A 6,296-nucleotide genomic window follows, 5' to 3' on the forward strand; every position below is an offset into this window, starting at 1 on the left:
CTGTTTATGCTGCTTTGTGATGACAACTACTACCGTACCATATACAGTAATAAATTTCCTTTTTTGTTGTTCAACAATAAATGTGTACTGTATACTTCTTCATGGAAAAATAAGATATCCCCTGAAAATAAGACCTAGCACATCTTTAGAGCAAAAATTAATATGACACTGTCTTATTTTCGGGGAAACAGGGTACTTAACTTATTACATATATGTATTATATATACTATTATATATACTTAACTTATTACATATACTGTTCTTATAATGTTCAAAACAACTGGACAAATTGGAAAACTGAATCTTTTAATCATATATAAGGTATAAGGTAAAGCAGGGAAGCCTAAACTCAAGCCGTGACTGCTCTACAAATAAACAAACTGTGGGTGTGGAAGAGAATAAGTAGTCCATGATTCTTTCCTACCTGTATGTGTCCATCTGCACTTACATTCTGTAGGACATAGTGAGAAATCTCTAGGTTTTAGTATCAGACAAGTTTTTATAGGAAAAATTTCTCAGTTTCTCTAGGTTTCAGTTTTCTTCATTGTAATACACATCGCATGAATTAATTGTTTGGGGAGCTAAGTTTGAAAGGCCAAGTGCACTACCTACTAGATCAGTGGTTCTCAATCATCCTAATGCCGTGACCCTTTAATACAGTTCCTCTTGTGGTGGTGACCCCCCAACCATAAAATTATTTTCATTGCTACTTCATCACTGTCATTTTTCTACTGTTATGAATCGAGCGAACCCTGTAAAAGGGTCATTTGAACCCAAAAGGGGTCGTGACTCACAGTGGAAAACCACTGTGATGTTTTTTTCTCCTACATTTCTCTTCCCTTTGAGCACCATACTTTCTATAGAGGCAGTCTAGCCCTAATACTTTCCTGTTTCCATTCCACATCACTTTCCCATCCCCTTTGAAGTGTTTCTACAAATTTTCTCTATCAAATCCCATCACTGAACTTCTGGTAGTCAAGCTCAATGCTCTTAATTTTTATATTCCACACTTTATATGATATTGACACGCACTATTAAAAGTGTTTATTAAGGAAGTAATACATGCTCAATATATAAAGTGTAAACATTAAAAGAAACATATAAAGAAGCTGTATGCTAATTATTCAAAATTAAAACCAATTATATAATATATGTTTAGATTTAGAAGAAAACTTTTTAAAGAAAATTTGCATTGAGGCACATTTACTTAGCAACATAATGAAAACATTAATTCATATATTTAAATAGTATTTTAAACCATAATTCTGACAGTTAAGACATAGACCATAATTTATTTGACACTTCCGGGATAGGGTTTTTTTTTTTGGCCAACACGGCTCTCATAGGAACATATGGTCAGGGTTTAGCCTTTCAAAGAGGTCACAGCTTGATTGGAGGATGACCAAGATAAATGGCACTCTGAAACTGGGCCATCCTGTCTCTCTGCCTCATCTTCCTGTTGGTGAGCCACACGGATGAGACCTGGCAGAGCCTTGTGAATCTTCCCCCGCCATCGGATCCACAGGACTCTGCACCCACCCTCCTGTGATCTTCCAGCATTGACTGTAGCTGCATGAGTCTGAAGAGGGATTTATGGACTCATATTGGACTTATGGTCTTGATTTGGACTGGCTGGAATATTTTCTTGATATCTAATTACTCCTTGACTTAAAGTTCTTTCTTACACACACATATATGAGTGTCCATGAATTTGTTTCTCTAATCAATTCCTCCTAACACAACTCCTTGTTTTATTTAGAATCTAAGCACATTGATTGGGGTCCCTTGGTAGTGTAAATGGTTAATTCACTCGAGGCTAATGAGAGACTGGAAGTCCAAGCCCACACGGTAGAGCCTTAAAAAGAAGGACTGACACCATACTTATGAAAAATCAGTCGTTGAAATCTGTATCGAGCATTGTTCTACTCTGACACAAACAAGTCTGCAATGAGTCACAATGGAATCAACAACTGCTGACTGGTAGAAATCCTTTGATAAACATGATCGCATATGATTTTTTTTTCAGTTTTACCCTGGAACATAGTTCTTCTGTTTTTAATGAACATTTTTATGTTCTTATTTATGTACAATTAAGTTGCTTCAGGAGGCCTGGCAGTTCAGTGATTAAAGCTCAGCGACTAAAAGGTTGGTGGTTGGAATGCGCTGCACCACTCCTCAGTAGAAAGGTGTGGCGATTAGCTTCCATAAAGACTACAGGTTGGAAACCCTATGGAGCAATTCTAAAGGGCCACTGTGATTCAAAATCATCTGCATAGCAACAGGCTTGATTTGGGGGGTTGGGATTTTGATTTATTAACTTGTTTCTAAAAAATGTCTTGTCCAATACCTTAGCCAACAATCACTTGTAGTTATTGAGATTTAAGTTTACTTTGATTGGCCTTAAATAATTGTGGATTCAACTTCTTAGTCACCCTAGTGACACACATTTCAAGCACTCCCTAGTCATTATATTGGATGGCACAGATACATAAAATTTCCTTCACTGAAGAGAGATCTATTGAACAGAGTGGCCATGAAGCTTTGACAGGAGTAATATGAGTAGTTTAGAAATTTCTATCAGTTTGATTAGTTTTTTAAAATTCATCAGTTATTTTTTTATTACTAGGACTAATTTAAATATTCATTATTAGGTATGTTATTCAAGTAATTTATTAATTATTAGCATATTTATTAAACTTTTGTAAACTGTGTTCACATCATTGCCAATTTTTCTATTTGAAAATTAATATTTTTTTCTTAACTTGTGAAAGTAATTCAAAACCAATGTATGAACAGTTGCCAATGTGGCATTTGCCAATAGCTTTATTTTTGTTGTTTTGTTGTTTTGTTGTTTTGTTGCTTGTTTTCAATTTCATTTACTCTCTACTCTCATTAACACAGAGAATCTTGTTAATTTGTGGTTACTCTGATGAATTTTTGTGTTGCTTATTATTATTATTATTCCTTTTATTGGGGGCTCTAACAAATCTTATGACAATCTGTCATTTAATTGTATTAAGCACACCTGTACATATGTTGCCATCAACATTTCCAATACATTTTCTTTATACTTGACCCCTTGGTATCAGCTTCTCTTTTTCCCTCTTCCTCTCCATCCTCGCACCCTCGCACCCTTGTAAATCCTTGATCAATTATATATTATTGTTGTTGTTTCGTGTCTTACACTGTCCATTGTCTCTATTCATCCACATTTCTGTCATTCATCCCCCTGGGTGGTGGGCTATATATCCAACCATGTGATGGGTTCCCCCTTTCTACTCCCTCACCATCTCCCTATCCTCATGATATCACCACTCCCACTACTGTTCCTGAGGGTTTTATCTGTCCTTAACTCCATATGTTGAGCGCTTTTATCGGTACCAATGTGTGCACTCTGGTCTTGCCGGATTTGTAAGGTAGAATTGAATCATGGTAGTGGGGGTGGGAAGCATTCAGGCACTAGAGAAATGATGTGTGTTTCTTCAGTGATATATGGCACCCTGGTTGAATCATTCTTCCTTGTAACCCCTCTGTGGGGGAATGTCCAATTATCTACAGATGGGCTGTGGGCCTCCACTCCAACCCCACTCTTTCATATCGATACAATTGCTTGTTTTGGATCTTTTAATACCTGATATCTGATCCTGTCGACACCTTATGATCACACAGGCTGGTGTGCTTCTTCCATGTGGGCTTATTTTCTTCCCTGCCAGATGGCGTCTTGTTTGTCTTCAAGTTTTAAGAACCCCAGATGCTCTATCTTTTGATAGCTGGGTACCATCCACTTTCTTCACCACATTGTGTATGCACCCGTTTTGTCTTCAGAGATCATGTCGGGAAGGTGAGTATCAAAGAGTACCAGGTTATTAAAACCAAGTGTTCTTGTGTTTAAGGAGGCCTTGCATAGAGGCCCAGTCTGTCTGCTATCTTTATACTTAACATATAAATATATGTACATTGGCCTCTATCCCTTTCATTATAAATTAATATATTTACATATATACATGCCTAGAGCTATACTTCTATAAATAGCTTTGCTTCCTGCTTCATCCCTCTATTTCCTTTCATCTTCATCCTGTCCCACTATCATGCTCACCCTCCACTTGGCTCTCAATAATTCCTCTTGGATACATTGCACTTAATGAAACCCCACCAGGCCACTTCACCATCATTTTTAGATCTCTTGTTCCTTCATCCCTGAATTTGTTGGCTCACCGTGCCCCCACCCCTCCCAGACCTCTCCCATGTCAACTGGGGACCGCTGGTCTCATTGTTTTCTCCTCAGGATTGTTTATCCTGCCTATCTTATATAGATATACATAGGGGATGGCGGGGGGTGGGGGTGGGGGGGGGAGGATAGTTTCAGGTCTGTCTGCTGAACCTTATGAGAGTTTTCCAATTGGGTCTAATGAGGTGCCAAGCCCTGTCCCACAAGTTAGAAGTCTATTTTCATGATTCCTCCGGGACTTGGTTACTTTGCTCTCCTTGGTGCCCTATTGCACTCCCTTTGCGTTTCACCGTGCTGTGCATGAGGCGGACCAGGAAAAATTTTCTGCACAGTGTCTCCAGTGCTGTCCCCTGTAGTGCTATGGGTCAGTGAGGGAATGTCTTGCCTTGTGATGGGGCTGGCTCTACAGACCTCTCTGTGAATGGCTGCTCCAAGCAGGGATGCTGACCCAGGGGGTTGGTGGACCATGAGGAAGTCCATTTCTCTCTCTCTTTTTCTCTTAGTTCACACCCATGTGGTCTGGGCAGACCCACCACTCTCCTTGAGCTTCCTATTAATTTTTATATTTATTTATTTATATTGTGTATATAGGAACTTTTAAAAAGCAAATTACCAAAAAGGGTTGAGTGGGCGGAAAACTTGCCCAACTAGATTGTCAATTAAATAATCATGAATATTTATTTGTAGACTTTAATAATGCTTTTGCATTTATTTTTTTCATCTTTACAAAAATATGCTAGCATATTCAAGTTCTACTTTCCCAAAATGATAAGCCATTTTCCATAATTTTTATTGAATAATCCATCAGTTCTCAACTGATATGCAGTTTTTGATCTCATGTTCTAAGCAATTATATATCCTTGAAACCAAATCAAATTCCCTACCATCGAGTCAATGCCAAGCCATACCAATCTTATAAGACATGGTAGAACTGCCCCTTTTATTTTCTGATACTGTTGTTGTTTATGGGAGTAGAAAGGCCCATCTTCTTAAAACCTGTTTTATTGACTACATTTTCTATTTAATTGTTCTGACAATTCCTGTTTCATCACATTTTTCTATCACAATGTTACAGTGCATTTTAATATTTGATAAAATAAACCTCTCACATAAACTTTCACTAAAAATGTAAAATTAATGGTGCATATGTATTTTCCAAATCAAATTTAGAATGTTAGGGCAAATTCTAAAATATGCATGATTCTTAAGATTTCTATTTCTAGGTGATGTTTATTTTTAAATGCTGTCATCAAGAGTGGCAGTCCAATAAAAGCATCAGCTTTGGAGTCAGAGCCACTATTTATTAATGACATGAAAGACCCCCCCACGATTTAGTCTTTCTTAGACTAATTGTTCATCTGGATGCTGGTGATAAAGATAGAGCCTGAAACATAGTATTTTTATGATGTGCACTAAATAACATCTGGAAAATTCTAAGTACATATTCTCACTGTACTCAAAATATATTAGCTAGTATATTAGCATTATTTTATGTACATTCATACAGAAAACTGATGAGTTATCAGAAAGCTATTATTTACTTTATATTGATGTAGCTCTTACTACCTGACTTCCATTGACTACAATCATTTTCACTATTCTAGTAGGATTTTAATAGTTCTTTTAGGTTGCACTAGGATGCGAAAGAATACAAATACAAATCCCTGCACTCTCTGTCTGTCTTTGTGGCGGGTCCAGATTGAATGAGGAATTACATAGCAAAAAAAGAAAAGAAAAAAAATAGTTCTTTTAGGATCTTAGGCTTTTCTAGATTCAGAATCACAAAATGGATCACTACCTCTTAAATCATTTTAATAATTATGCCTGTAACCTATTTATTTTATTGGACAGAATTTCTAGGACAAGGATAAATTTAGGAGCACTGGTGGCACATTAAGCACTAGGCTGGCAGCTGCAAACCAAAAGTAGATTGTATTGTAATTCTCTATACACAATATTATATTATATATATTGCTATTGTGTAGACACTTTCAATAAGCAAATAACAAAAACAGAGAAGGGGGAAAAATAATTTCCCAAATAAATCGGTAAGAGTTGGCAGTTAGAC

General features: G+C 36.9%; 1 non-coding gene across 1 annotated transcript; it reads left to right on the forward strand.

Moving 5' to 3' along the window:
* The first annotated feature begins 5,814 nt into the window (after nucleotides 1-5,814).
* LOC115873216 lies at nucleotides 5,815-5,947 on the forward strand. The gene has a single exon (XR_004048288.1). It is a non-coding gene; the product is annotated as a small nucleolar RNA SNORA31 (small nucleolar RNA).
* The last annotated feature ends 349 nt before the right edge of the window (nucleotides 5,948-6,296 follow it).

Source organism: Echinops telfairi, unplaced genomic scaffold (genome assembly GCF_000313985.2).
Source record: "Echinops telfairi isolate 266 unplaced genomic scaffold, ASM31398v2 ScPeMD7_7467;HRSCAF=8505_0, whole genome shotgun sequence".
NCBI classification, from domain to species: Eukaryota; Metazoa; Chordata; class Mammalia; order Afrosoricida; family Tenrecidae; genus Echinops; species Echinops telfairi.